The sequence below is a fragment of the Oncorhynchus nerka genome, linkage group LG3 (assembly GCF_034236695.1).
Source record: "Oncorhynchus nerka isolate Pitt River linkage group LG3, Oner_Uvic_2.0, whole genome shotgun sequence".
NCBI lineage: Eukaryota > Metazoa > Chordata > Actinopteri > Salmoniformes > Salmonidae > Oncorhynchus > Oncorhynchus nerka.
The window spans coordinates 36,521,672-36,536,732 of NC_088398.1; the positions used below are offsets into that span (position 1 = coordinate 36,521,672).

The 15,061-nt window shown below is 40.9% G+C and overlaps 1 protein-coding gene across 2 annotated transcripts in view; it reads right to left on the minus strand.

Moving 5' to 3' along the window:
- Positions 1-620: 620 nt before the first annotated feature.
- The window catches only part of p2ry8 (P2Y receptor family member 8), a 46,825-nt gene continuing 32,384 nt past the window's right edge, over positions 621-15,061 (minus strand). For both annotated transcript variants that reach the window (XR_003860221.2, XR_003860222.2), the window contains one exon: positions 621-1,508. The gene's annotated coding sequence lies outside the window, so the exon portion shown is untranslated. The remainder of the gene's footprint in view (positions 1,509-15,061) is intronic.

Genomic DNA, 15,061 nt, shown 5'->3' on the forward strand with positions numbered 1-15,061 from the left:
TCCCCCATTACCGTGTGTTTATAAATAAACCTAGAGTTTGACGGTAGATTTCTGTTGTCGTGGTTATTTCGTGCACACTTTTACTTTGTCACAATAATAATTTGCATGAGTTATGTTACGGGTCTCATTACCATCCCCCCTAGACTGTCGGGCCAAAAGGGATTCGTAACACTTACAATCCCTCAGTCAAGCCTCTCAGCCTATAGTGGACAGTCTGAGCATTGATGGAGGGATTTTGTGTTCCTGGTGTAACTCGGGCAGTTGTTGTTGCCCTCCTGATTTTCGGATGTACCGATCCTGTGCAGGTGTTGTTACACGTGGTCTGCCACTGCGAGGGTGATCAGCTGTCCGTCCTGTCTCCCTGTAGCACTATTTTAGGCGTCTCACAGTACGGCCAGTGCCATTTATTGCCCTAGCCAGATCTGCAGTCCCCATGCCTCCTTGCAGTATGCCTTAGGGACATTCACACAGATGAGCAAGGACCCTGGGAATCTTTCTTTTGGTGTTTTTCAGAGTCAGTAGAAAGGCCTCTTTAGTGTCATGTTTTTATAACTGTGACCTTAATTGCCTACTGTCTGTAAGCTGTTAGTATCTTAACGACCGTTCCACACAGGTGCATGTTCATTAATAGTTTATGGTTTATTGAACAAGCATGGGAAACAGTGTTTAAACCCTTTACAATGAGATCTGTGAAGTAATTTGGATTTTTACAAATTATCTTTGAAAGACAGGGTCCTGAAAAAGGGACATTTCTTTTTTACTGAGTTTATATAAACCAAGCAACAGGGCTATGTAGGCTACCTATTGGACGGAACCACAAAGTCAGGAATGAGGTTTAAATGGGTGGTTCTCAAATCTATGAAGTGTCCAAATGTATACTATACACAGTTGTTGATGAATAATAAAATACTGTTAATTAACCACATGTTGTCTTACACAATCTGATGGTGCGTCATCCTTTGTCCACGTTGTTGGGAATTTGTGGTGAATTTGGGGAGGAGGATTGCAGCTCCTATCAGCTCAGGGTCGTGAAACATGTGGCTAAAGCGCTTCTTCAGTCCCAGTTGTTGCGCATCCACCAGATGCTGTAGAGCATCTGGTGAGACTGTCCGGGTCTATCCAGTGGGCTGCGACACCAATGAAGCTCCGTCTTCTTACAGACCAGCAGTCAGTGGTGGTGGCGATGTGGTCAACTCTTCTCAAGGCCTCAGTCACCTTCTTCTTCATTTCCTCAGAGGCTTCATCAATCCTGGAGCGTAGTGTGGGCCTTGATATGATCTTTGAGTTAGGCTGCAGATCCTGGACAAACTCTCTGAACGGTTCTTATTTTACAACAGCAAATGGTTGGAGCCCTTGGACCACATACTTCATCATGGCTTTGTCAATGGATTTTTGAGTCTTCAGTAATATGCTCTGCTTGATGGTGGAGGAAGTCTTAGGGGCATGTTTTCTCTTCAGTGTGTTTGCCGTCAGTTCTCAATACTTCTTAAAATTGTGTAAAGCTTTATCTGAAATAATAAGAAAAGAGAAAGACAGTTACTTAGATAACTACCATCACCAAATAGTTAAAGTATAGGTTCCTATTTTTAAAGGTATAAACAACATTAAGTGAAAGATTGTGACCACCATTTAACTTTAAAATGAGAAAAAAAAAGTTAATTACTCCAGCTAGTAGGTTACGTCCATAAAAAGTCTACAGCAATTAGCGAGGTAAGAACAACTTTATCAAGTAACACAGGGAATAAAATAGCTAGTTAACTTGGTGTTTGCTAAAATTTGAAAGCTAACATTAGTTAGCTAGCTAGTTTGACCAGGTTTTTAGAGAAAAGATATTTGTCTAGACTAACATTAGCTGACTAAAATGTGCACAGATTCAGAAACTACCAGTTAACTAGCTTGTTAACAAGGGCACATTTTAGCACCGAGGTAAAGTTGGTTTTATATTCACACATTCGGACATTCATCCGAAATTCGCCAAAAGCCATTTAAAATTGTAAACTAAATTCACCGTTTGTCAAATAAATATCAAACTAGGTATGATTGAATCTATAAATGTTTTTACTTCTACAACCTTTGTTTTGAGGAAAAAAATCCAGTTTTGACTTGATATAAATTCAAAGTTCAGAAGTTTAGGGTCACATAGAAATGTCCTTTGTTTTGAAAGAAAAACATTAAAATAACATCAAATTGATGAGAAATACGGTGTAGACATTGTTAATGTTGTAATTGACTATTGTAGCCGGAAACTGATCTTTTTACGGAATATCTACATAGGCGTACAGAGCTCCATTATCAGCAACCATCACTCCTGTGTTCCAATGGCACGTTGTGTTAGCTAATCCAAGTTTATAATTTTAAAAGGCTATAGAAACCCCTTTTGTAATTATGTTAGCACAGCTGAAAACTTTTGTCCTGATTAAAAAAGCAATAAAACTGGCCTTCTTTAGACCTGTTGAGTATCTGGAGCATCAGCATTTGTGGGTTTGGCTCAACATGGCCAGAAACAAAGGTTTTCTTCTGAAACTCATCAGTCTTTTCTTGTTCTGGGAAATGATAGCAATTTCTTGTGAGAAATTGCCAAGAAACTGAAGATCTCGTACTACTCCGTTCACAGAACAGTGCAAACTGGCCCTAACCAGAATAGAAAGAGGAGTGGGAGGTCCCGCAACACAACTGAGCAAGAGGACAAGTACATTAGAGTGTCTAGTTTGAGAAACAGACGCCTCACAAGTCCTCAACTGGCAGTTTCATTAATTAGTACCCTAAAAACACCAGTCTCAATGTCAACAGTGAAGAGACGACTCCGGGATGCTGGCCTGCCTAGCAAAACAAGTTCCTCCATCAGCGTGCCAATTCGCCGATGTTGCTTGCATATTTTTTCCAACATAATTCATTTTTCCTTCCAGCTTCAGATTGATTTGATTTTGTAGCGAGTAACGAAGATGTCAGAGGAAATATATCAGAGGAAAGTATATTTTTTCAATTTTTGATGTAGTGAAGTAAAACTAAAAGTCAGCAGAAATATAAATAGAAAAGTAAAGTACCGATACCCCAAAAAACTACTTATGTACAGTAACAAAGTATTTCTACTTCATTACTTTACACAACTGGGATACTAAACCTCTTTTCCTTGGCGTGCAAACCTAGCTTGCTTAATGATAAGCCATAATTATGACAATAGATATTAGGAAAAACTAACCAATCACATTCTGTACATTCCTGCACATTGAATACACTTAAATAGTATGTATATGCACATATTCATAAACACACTAAAATACTATGCAAATACAGTGCATTCCGAAAGTATTTTGACCCATGAACTTTTTCCACATTTTGTTACGTTACAGCATTATTCTAAAATTAATGAAACCATTTTTTTTCATCGTCAATACCCCCTCACACAAAACCCCATAATGACAAAGCAAAAACAGGTTTTTAGAAATGTTTGCAAATTCTTATTTTTTTAAACACGGAAATATCACATTTACATAAGTCTTCAGACCTTTTACTCTGTACATTCTTGAAGCACCTTTGGCAGCGTTTACATCCTTGAGTCTTCTTGGGTATGAAGCTACACGCTTGGCACACCTGTATTTTAGAATAAGGCTGTAAAGTAACAAAATGTGGAAAAAGTCCAGGGGTCTGATTACTTTCCGAATGCACTGTACATTCACACAAGACACACACATGCACACACATGTACACACTCATGCACACACAAACAAACACACACAACTACACATCTTTCCATGAAAGGCCAAGACCTAGGCCTGGTTAATGTAATTGCTTTTCATTGATCCTGTCTGATCAGGTGACTACTGTTCATCCTTTTACAGGAAGCCAATGCCAAGCTCCTCTGCCTGTGGGGACGTGAGACTGTGCTGACCTCTGTCTCCCATTCCACATACCAGAATGATACCATTGGGCATTCAAACCTTCACTGTTAAGCCAAGGCTACAAGCTCTTCCTGACAAATATAACCTAGCTCTCTGGTACCCTGCAAATCATGTCCCACTTTGTATTCTACAAGAGTCAAATGTCACGGAGTCTGTTGCCAATGTTGTTAATGATTGTATAAACAGCAATCATTTATACATTGCTAGACATGACCGCCTTGTCGATCTGATAGCCAGCGAGGTGAAATAGGTAGTCTCACCAACAGCACACATCCCGAAACATTATTGTGTAAGAGGAAGCTGGTTTGAAGTTGATGATGTGTTTTCCCGTGTGCCAAGTACTCCAGATGTTGTTGTTGTGGGGGAAGGCCAGAGCGAAGTGCTCATTTTGGAAGTGGGCTGCTCATTTGATGGCTACATGGAGCATGCCTTTGCCGACAAGCTTCTTAAATAACAGCCCCTCGTGGCACTCTTGGACAGCCTCTGGTTTAGGTGCAAGCTGGTGGCACTGATATTTGGCAGTCTCGGCCACGTGCACAGGCTTGCAGTGCGTGTTCTCCAGATTGTGGGCCTGCCAAAGACTAAGGCAAAGCTGTTGGCTAGGTACTCCTCTGTTTCAGCTGTCGTGGGCAGCCTAGCTGCGCTCTTAGAAAAAAGGGTTCCAAAATAGTTCTTTGCCTGTCCCCATAGAAGAACCCTGTGGAAAGGGTTCTATGTGGAACCAAGTTGTAGGTAGCACCTTTTTTTCTAAGAGTGTGTTTGGAGAAGGAGGTGCTTTCTGTACCCTTGAGAACCAAGCATACAGGGACCTTCTTTTTTAGTGTAAATTTGATTGATGTATTCAAATAAAGTATGAGAGAGAGAGAGAGAGAGAAGAGAGAGAGAGAGAGAGCTTGCATTTGTCAGTTCTCATATGACCTCATCAACCCACAAGGCCATGTTTGTGTGTATGTAGGGCTTCATGACTTTAAACTAAACATGGAGACACTTCATACTGTGGACAGACAGAGACTTTATTAACCAAGAGGAAGAAAGAGGGTCTCTTTGTGTTTTAGATAAGAAACAATAAGAGGAGACTTTGTAAAAGCGTATCATGCAAGACCAAGGATTTGGGGCGATACTCAAAGCTCCTCCCAGAGATCATGTGATGTCAGCATCTGAAGTGTGTGCCAGGCCAGTGTGTGTTTGCCGCCGCAGCGCAGCAGGCCGAGCTGGAAGAGTTTTAAGGATATTTCCGTTTGTTTGAATAACGCTGGCAAGTGCATACCTCCAGGAATATATCTGAAAGAGGGTTTTTAAACATACTCCTGAACCCAACTGGACTAGAGCCATTCGCCTGGAGTCTGGTACTGCCAAATGCATTTGCGACACACACACACACACACACACACACACACACACACACACACACACACACACACACACACATACACTCTGCACTGTGTAGACTAGAGCATGTACCATAGAGGCGGTTTGTTAATATGTAGTCCAGTTTTGGTGGTAGCATCTATCAGATCAGAGGTGAGGGTTTAAAATCAGACCAGGCTGCTGAGAGACTCTGAAGAGACATTCTCTGGCAGAGATTAAGATAACATTTCCCCCCTTAGAAGATCACAGTTTCCCGCTTTTGATGGAGCAATAAAATAAGGCCCAATTTTCTGTGATGCTCATTAGAAACATTGACTTTAAATGTGGGGAGAGTTTGTTTTAGCTGGAAATTGAGGGATAGAGTTCCTTTGAAAGTAATGGCATTATTATTGTAACTTAGTGTATTATTTTAGTGTAACCTTGACTACAATGTATTTACTATGTCAAGCTGTGAGGCGAATTCATAAAATAATAAAGCATGATTCGGCTGTTCAGTATTTCAGTCTTTACAAAGCTTTCATGGACACAGTACAAAACAGATTGTATTCACAAAACAATTTGGCTCACCGATCACTTAGCCAGGCCTCTTGTGTGCTGAAGTATATATTCCTGTGTGTCTAAAAGGTGTATTATGTCAGGCAATATGAAAGGTAGTCATTTATAAACTCACTATATAGCAGAAACATCAATGTGACCCCTAGTCCGATCAAATGCTGCAAGTTAGGATTAAGAGACTCATACACACTGTCACGTCCTGACCTTAGTTCCTTTTGTATGTCTCTATTTTAGGTTAGTCAGGGCGTGAGTTGGGGTGGGCATTCAATGTTTTTGTTCTATGTTTGGTATTTCTATGTGTTTGGCCTGGTATGGTTCCCAATCAGAGGCAGCTGTCAATCGTTGTCTCTGATTGAGAACCATACTTAGGTAGCCTGTTTTCCCACTGTTGTTTGTGGGTGGTTGTTTTCTGTTTAGTGTATGTCACCTTACAGAACTGTTTCGTTTTGTCCATTTCACTTTGTTATTTTGTTTCGTGCGTTCAGTCAATACATTTTGACGGACACTTACCACGCTGCATATTGGTCCGATCCTTCTTACTCTTCCTCAGACCAAGAGGAGATTCGTTACACACACACCACTTATGTGAAACGTAAAAGAATATCAGACACTAGTGTGTGTGTGTTTGTGTGTGTGCATACAGTGATGCACATTGATAAATGATAACAATATTTCAAACTGTTTACTAATTTATTAGCTATGTAATATCAGTTTATAAGCAGTTCATTAATAAGCAGATCCTTATCTTGTGTGTTAACAATACCCTCTAATCCGTTACCGAAGCAACATCAGCCTTCCTCAACAGCAAGCAGAGCAGAGCGGCCACCGAACAAGCCACAGATAATGTGATGTAAAATGTGTGTGTATGTGTTCGTGTTCAGAGGTGAGACCTTGGGTGATCTCGTGGCATAGGCTTCCTTTACCTCCTATACGCACAGAGGAGGATTATTATTATTTTTTCACCTTTATTTAACCAGGTAGGCTAGTTGAGAACAAGTTCTTATTTGCAACTGCGACCTGGCCAAGATAAAGCATAGCAGTGTGAACAGACAACAACACAGAGTTACACATGGAGTAAACAATTAACAAGTCAATAACACAGTAAAAAAAGAGAGTCTATATACATTGTGTGCAAAAGGCATGAGGAGGTAGGCGAATAATTACAATTTTGCAGATTAACACTGGAGTGATAAATGATCAGATGGTCATGTACAGGTAGAGATATTGGTGTGCAAAAGAGCAGAAAAGTAAATAAATATAAACAGTATGGGGATGAGGTAGGTAAAATTGGGTGGGCTATTTACCGATAGACTATGTACAGCTGCAGCGATCGGTTAGCTGCTCAGATAGCAGATGTTTGAAGTTGGTGAGGGAGATAAAAGTCTCAAACTTTTTTGCAAGATTTTTGCAATTCGTTCCAGTCACAGGCAGCAGAGAACTGGAACGAAAGGTGGCCAAATGAGGTGTTGGCTTTAGGAATGATCAGTGAGATACACCTGCTGGAGCGCGTGCTACGGGTGGGTGTTGCCATCGTGACCAGTGAACTGAGATAAGGCGGAGCTTTACCTAGCATGGACTTGTAGATGACCTGGAGCCAGTGGGTCTGGCGACGAATATGTAGCGAGGGCCAGCCGACTAGAGCATACAGGTCGCAGTGGTGGGTGGTATAAGGTGCTTTAGTAACAAAACGGATGGCACTGTAATAAACTGCATCCAGTTTACTGAGTAGAGTGTTGGAAGCTATTTTGTAGATGACATCGCCGAAGTCGAGGATCGGTAGGATAGTCAGTTTTACTAGGGTAAGTTTGGCGGCGTGAGTGAAGGAGGCTTTGTTGCGGAATAGAAAGCCGACTCTAGATTTGTTTGATATGAGTCTGGAAGGAGAGTTTACAGTCTAGCCAGACACCTGGGTACTTATAGATGTCCACATATTCTAGGTCGGAACCATCCAGGGTGGTGATGCTAGTTGGGCGTGCGGGTGCAGGAAGTGAACGGTTGAAAAGCATGCATTTGGTTTTACTAGCGTTTAAGAGCAGTTGGAGGCCACGGAAGGAGTGTTGTATGGCATTGAAGCTTGTTTGGAGGTTAGATAGCACAGTGTCCAAGGATAAAAGATAACTAATATAATGACCATGGCATAATGAAGGCTTGCTGATGTCCATGATTTCCATGGTTTCCACTATCCATAAGAGAGGCTAAAATAAGCTTTGTCTGGACAAACATTAGCAACCGACCGAAAGAAATTTCCCAAATACAACACAAACCCTTATTCCCATGTTCAAGTCGATATGGCCAAGATTATAATCTCCAGGCAAATTAATAGATGAAACACATTTTTCTATTTTTTTAATGACGACCAGTTTAGGAGCAATTTCCCTAATTCATGAAATGATTTAGAAAGTGATGTAACGTCCATTTCTTTTTATGTTGAAAGCAAAAGCAGCCGACTAGAGCATACAGGTCGCAGTGGTGGGTGGTATAAGGTGCTTTAGTAACAAAATGGATGGCACTGTAATAAACTGCATCCAGTTTACTGAGTAGAGTGTTGGAAGCTATTTTGTAGATGACATCGCCGAAGTCGAGGATCGGTAGGATAGTCAGTTTTACTAGGGTAAGTTTGGCGGCGTGAGTGAAGGAGCCTTTGTTGCGGAATAGAAAGGCGACTCTAGATTTGATTTTAGATTGGAGATGTTTGATATGAGTCTGGAAGGAGAGTTTAGTCTAGCCAGACACCTAGGTACTTATAGATGTCGACATATTCTAGGTCAGAACCATCCAGGGTGGTGATGCTAGTTGGGCGTGCGGGTGCAGGAAGTGAACGGTTGAAAAGCATGCATTTGGTTTTACTAGCGTTTAAGAGCAGTTGGAGGCCACGGAAGGAGTGTTGTATGGCATTGAAGCTTGTTTGGAGGTTAGATAGCACAGTGTCCAAGGATAAAAGATAACTAATATAATGACCATGGCATAATGAAGGCTTGCTGATGTCCATGATTTCCATGGTTTCCACTATCCATAAGAGAGGCTAAAATAAGCTTTGTCTGGACAAACATTAGCAACCGACCGAAAGAAATTTCCCAAATACAACACAAACCCTTATTCCCATGTTCAAGTCGATATGGCCAAGATTATAATCTCCAGGCAAATTAATAGATGAAACACATTTTTCTATTTTTTTAATGACGACCAGTTTAGGAGCAATTTCCCTAATTCATGAAATGATTTAGAAAGTGATGTAACGTCCATTTCTTTTTATGTTGAAAGCAAAAGCAGCCGACTAGAGCATACAGGTCGCAGTGGTGGGTGGTATAAGGTGCTTTAGTAACAAAATGGATGGCACTGTAATAAACTGCATCCAGTTTACTGAGTAGAGTGTTGGAAGCTATTTTGTAGATGACATCGCCGAAGTCGAGGATCGGTAGGATAGTCAGTTTTACTAGGGTAAATTTGGCGGCGTGAGTGAAGGAGGCTTTGTTGCGGAATAGAAAGCCGACTCTAGATTTGTTTGATATGAGTCTGGAAGGAGAGTTTACAGTCTAGCCAGACACCTGGGTACTTATAGATGTCCACATATTCTAGGTCGGAACCATCCAGGGTGGTGATGCTAGTTGGGCGTGCGGGTGCAGGCAGTGAACGGTTGAAAAGCATGCATTTGGTTTTACTAGCGTTTAAGAGCAGTTGGAGGCCACGGAAGGAGTGTTGTATGGCATTGAAGCTTGTTTGGAGGTTAGATAGCACAGTGTCCAAGGATAAAAGATAACTAATATAATGACCATGGCATAATGAAGGCTTGCTGATGTCCATGATTTCCATGGTTTCCACTATCCATAAGAGAGGCTAAAATAAGCTTTGTCTGGACAAACATTAGCAACCGACCGAAAGAAATTTCCCAAATACAACACAAACCCTTATTCCCATGTTCAAGTCGATAAGGCCAAGATTATAATCTCCAGGCAAATTAATAGATGAAACACATTTTTCTATTTTTTTAATGACGACCAGTTTAGGAGCAATTTCCCTAATTCATGAAATGATTTAGAAAGTGATGTAACGTCCATTTCTTTTTATGTTGAAAGCAAAAGCAGCGTCTAGTCTTGGACCTTTTGGAGCTGCTAATGCAGCACAACAAAATCAAAGTCTTCAAAAGAGCTTTTTATTCCACTTAAAGTTGATGAAAACCTGCGACTGACCTCAGAATATGATTAGATTACATCAGCTAGTAGGCAACAAAAAAACAAAATAATACAAAACAACAATCAACAATAAATAATGATTAGTTGTTGTGATCTTCCAAAATACATGCCTGTTCCAATCTGTCCTGACTTGATATTTATAAATCAGAAATATATATTTGCCCATGTCATGCCCTTTGTAATATTTCGATGGGCAATACTTGCAAGGTACACAGCAATATGCCTAATAGTGCACATTTTTTTAAAATTGGGCTGTACAGTGACCTCAAAGTGTTGGGACAACACACTTTTATGTCGTTTTGGCTCTGCACTATTGCACTTTGGATTTGATATGAGGGTAAAGTACAGACTGCCAGCTTTAATTTGAGGGTATTTTCATCCATATTGGGTCAACCGTTTAGAAATTACAGCAAAAATATTGGGACAAATTCACTTATGTGCATTAAAGTAGTAAAACGTATTTGGTCCCATATTCATTGCACACAATGACTACATCAAGCTTGTGACTACACATTTGTTGGATGCATTTGCTGTTTGTTTTGGTTGTGTTTCAGATTATTTTGTGGCCAATAGAAATGGATGGTAAATAATGTATTGTGTCATTTTGGAGTGACAACTTTTATTGTAAATAAGAAAAGAATATGTTTCAAAACACTTTTGCATTAATGTGGATGCTACCATGATTACAGATAATCCTTAATGAGTCCTTAATGAGAAAAAGTGAGAAAGTTACAGACGCATTAATATCATACCTCCAAGACATGCTAACCATTACAGAAAAAATGGGGGGGGGTAGGATTTTGTGCGTCTGTAAATTTAAAATCCAAAGTGCTGTAGTACAGGGCCGAAACAACAAAATATGTGTCACTGTCCTTCACTGTATTGAGGAATTTCCATAATCTGTTACATTGGGTTTACTGATTGACCTGCTATCAGTGATTGTTGTGAGATGAGTATGGTCTATTTTCACTGCTGTGGTACATTCCATAGACACTCAAATCCACTCCTCATCCACTCACTCTCAGTAAATGAAATAACATTTTCACATGCTTCGTAAACAAGAGTGAAATGCTTACTTACGGGCCATTCCTAACAAAGGAGAGAAAAATAATATTGAGAAATAATAGAAAAATAAAAACGTAATAATAACATTTATAATAGATATATAATGAGTAATGATAACTTATCTACTATATACAAGGGGTGCCAGTACCGAGTTGATGTGCAGGGGTACGAGGTGATTGAAGTAGATATGTACATATAACTAGGAATAAAGTGACAGATAGTAAATAGTAGCAGCAGCATATGTGTTGAGTAAAAAAGGTTACTGCAAAAAGGGTCAATGCAGATAGTGCAGGTAGCTATTTGGTTCACTATTTAACTAACTATACTGAACAAAAATATAAAGCAGCATGCAACAATTTCAAAGATTTTACTGAGTTACACAGTTCATATAAGGAAATAAGTCAATTAAAATAAATTCATTAGGCCCTAATCTATTGATTTCACATGACTGGGCAGGGGTGCAGTCATGGGTAGGCCTGGGAGGGCATAGGAATATTGTCCCCAGCAATATTCTTGATATGCCACACTTGTCAGGTGAAATGCTCACTAACAGGGATGTAAACGTGTGTGCGAACACTTCTGGGATTTTTTATTTCAGCCAGCTCATGAAACATAGGACCAACAATTTACATGTTGAAATTATATTTTTGCCATAAGATAGCAGAGTGAACAGTCTATGACTTGGGTGGCTGGAGTCGTTGACAATTTTTAGGGCCTTCCTCTGACACCGCCTGGTACAGAGGTCCTGGATGGCAGGGACCTCGGCCCCAGTAATGTACTGGGCCGTACCCACTACCCTGTAGCACCTTGTGGTGATGCAGCCAGTCAAGATGCTCTCAATGATTCTGCTGAATAACTTTTTGAGGATCTGATGACCAATGCCAAATCTTTTCAGCCTCCTGAGGCTTTGGCGTGTCCTCTTCACAACTTCACAACCTGTCTAGTCATCGTCGGTAATCAGGCCTACCACCTGACGGTGTTGGAGTCATGCGCGGCCATGCATTCGTGGGTAAACAGACAATACAGGAGGGGGTCCCCGTGTTGAGGGTCAGCGCGGCGGTTGTTTTGTTGCCTACCCTCATCACCTGGGGGCATCCTGTCAGGAAGTCCAGGATCCAGTTGCAGGGGAGGTGTCCAGTCCCAAGGTCCTTAGCTTAGTGATGAGCTTGGAGGGCACTTTGGTGTTGAATGCTGAGCTGTAGTCAATGAATACATCAATTAGGTGTTCCTTTTATCCAAGTGGGAAAGGGCAATGTGGAGTGCAATAGAGATTGCATCATCTGTGGATCTGTTGGGGCGGTATGCAAATTGGAGTGGGTCAAGGGTGTCTGAGATGATGGTGTTGATGTGAACCAACCTTTCAAAATATTTAATGGCTACAGATGTGAATGCTATGAGGCGATAGTAATTAAGACTGGTTATCTTGGTATTCGTGGGCAAAGGGACTATGGTGGTCTGCTTGAAACATGAAGGTATTACAGACTCGGTCAGGGAGAGGTTGAAAATGTCAGTGAAAACACTTGCCAACTTGTCAGCACATGCTCTGAGTACTTGTCCTGGTAATCCATCTGGCCCAGAAAGCCTTATGAATGTTAACCTGTTTAATTAAAGGTCTTACTCACATCATCGTCCGGAAAACAGCTCGTGCTCTCATGCAATATTCAGTGTTGCTTGCCTTGAAGCGAGCATAAAAAGCATTTAGCTCATCTGGTAGGCTCGCGCCACTGGGCAGCTCGCGGCTGGGTTTCCCATTGTAATCCGTGATAGTTTGCAAGCCCTGCCACATCTGATGAGCATCAGAGCCAGTTTAGTAGGATTCGAGCTTAGTCCTGTATTATTGTTTAGCCGTTTTGATGGTTTGTCAGAGGGCATAGTGTGATTTCTCATAAGCGTCCGGGTTAGTGTCTCACTCCTTGAAATTAGCAGCTCTAGCCTTTAGCTAAGTGTGTATGTTGCCTGTAATCCATGGCATCTGGTTGGGAAATGTACCGTGCATTCGTGTTTTCAGATCTCTTCCCTTTTTCCACATTTTGGTATGTTACAGCCTTATCCTAAAATGTATTAAATAAAAACATATCCTCATCAATCTCCACACAATACCCCATAACTACAAAGTGAAAACAGGTTTTAGAAATACCTTATTTACATAATTATTCAGACCCTTTCCTATGAGACTCGAATTTGAGCTCAGGTGCATCCTGTTTGCATTGATCATCCTTGAGATGTGTCTACATCTTTATTGGAGTCCACCTGTGATAAATTCAATTGATTGGACATGATTTGGAAAGGCAAACACCTGTCTGTATATAACGTCCCACAGTTGACAGTGCATGTCAGGGCAAAAACCAAGCAATGAGTTCGAAGTAATTGTCCTTAGAGCTTTGAGACAGGATGTTGTCGGCACAGAATTGGGGAAGGGTCCCAAAGAATGTCTGCAGCTTTGAAGGTCCCCAAGTCTTAGTGCCAGCATCGGTTTGTGGTGGTAAATGGACAGCTACTCAAATACTCTCTTGGTAAATAGTATAGTCTACCATGAGGTATTCTAACTCAGTGGATCAGAACCTTGAGACTTCCTTAATATTGCACACCAGCTGTTGTTAACAAAGAGGTACACAACACGTCAGAGCCGATGTTGTAGGATTTGAACTTACCCGATGCTGCTTTTCTGTCCTGCCAAATGCATAGAAAAACCAGCTAGATGTGTATTATGCAGGTCCTTGTTCAGGCAAGTTTCTAACAAACATAGGATATTACAGTTCTTCAGGTCCCATTGACAAGATACTCTTGAACATAGCTCGTCCAGTTTGTTCTCCAGTGAATGTACATATGCCAATAGACAGAGGCTAGAGGCGGTTTATTTACTTGCCGCCTTAGTTTCATCAGGGTGCCTGAATGTCGGCCTCTATAAATGCTGTCTCTTTCTCTTCCGAGTGTCGGGGATTAGTGCCTGGTCCAGGGTAAGCATTATGTCCTGCACCGCCGACTCGTTGAAGTACAAATCTTCATCCAAATCGAGGTTAGTGATCGTTGTACTGATGTCCAGAAGTTCTTTTCGGTCAGAGGTACCGATGGCAGAAATATTTATGTGCAACAAAATTGAAGACCAGAGTGTAGAAACCTTAATCCTTGCGTTAACTATTTCAAATGACAATTTCAATGGGGTGATGTCAGATTTGGGAAGTCCAAGGATTCCGTTTCAATTTTTTCCCCTTTTAGTAAGAGACCACTGTACGGATGACGGTAAGGACCATTTCAATGTAAGATTTTTTTATGTACATTATGTTAGCTCTTTTGTCAACATTGTTATTGGAGTTATTTACAGTGAGGCAAAGATGTTTTTAATCAATTTTTTAATTGAACCTTTATTTAATCAGTTAGTCTCACTGAGATCAAAACACCTCTTTCTGTAACGGATGTCGTCGGGAGAAAGAGAGGAGGAACAAAGCGTAGCGTGATAAGTGTTCATGATGATGGTTAATTAAAACTCAGAACCCTAAACAATAAATGACAACGTGAATTTACAAAACCGAAACAGTACCGTGTGGCAACAAACACTCACACGGAAACAAACACCCACAAACCAAAAGTGAAACCCAGGCTACCAAAGTATGATTCTCAATCAGGGACAACAATTGACAGCTGCCTCTGATTGAGAACCATACTAGGCCGAACTCAAAAACCCACATAGAAAAACAAACAGTCTGCCCACCCCAACTCACGCCCTGACCATACTAAAACACAGACAAAAACAAAGGAACTAAGGTCAGAACATGACACTTTCCCAAGGGAGTGTGTGCATATGTTTGTGTGAGCGAAAGACAGAGAATGACAGAATGTATGTGAGTTGAGCAGCCGAGTTCATCAGAGCCTTGACCAGGTCAAGTTTGCCCTCTACAGGTCATTGTCTTGTGTTCCAATCAAGTCACTCACTCCATTCACTTGTTTTTCTCCACAGGTACAATATATTGTGATGTTGAGGGGGTC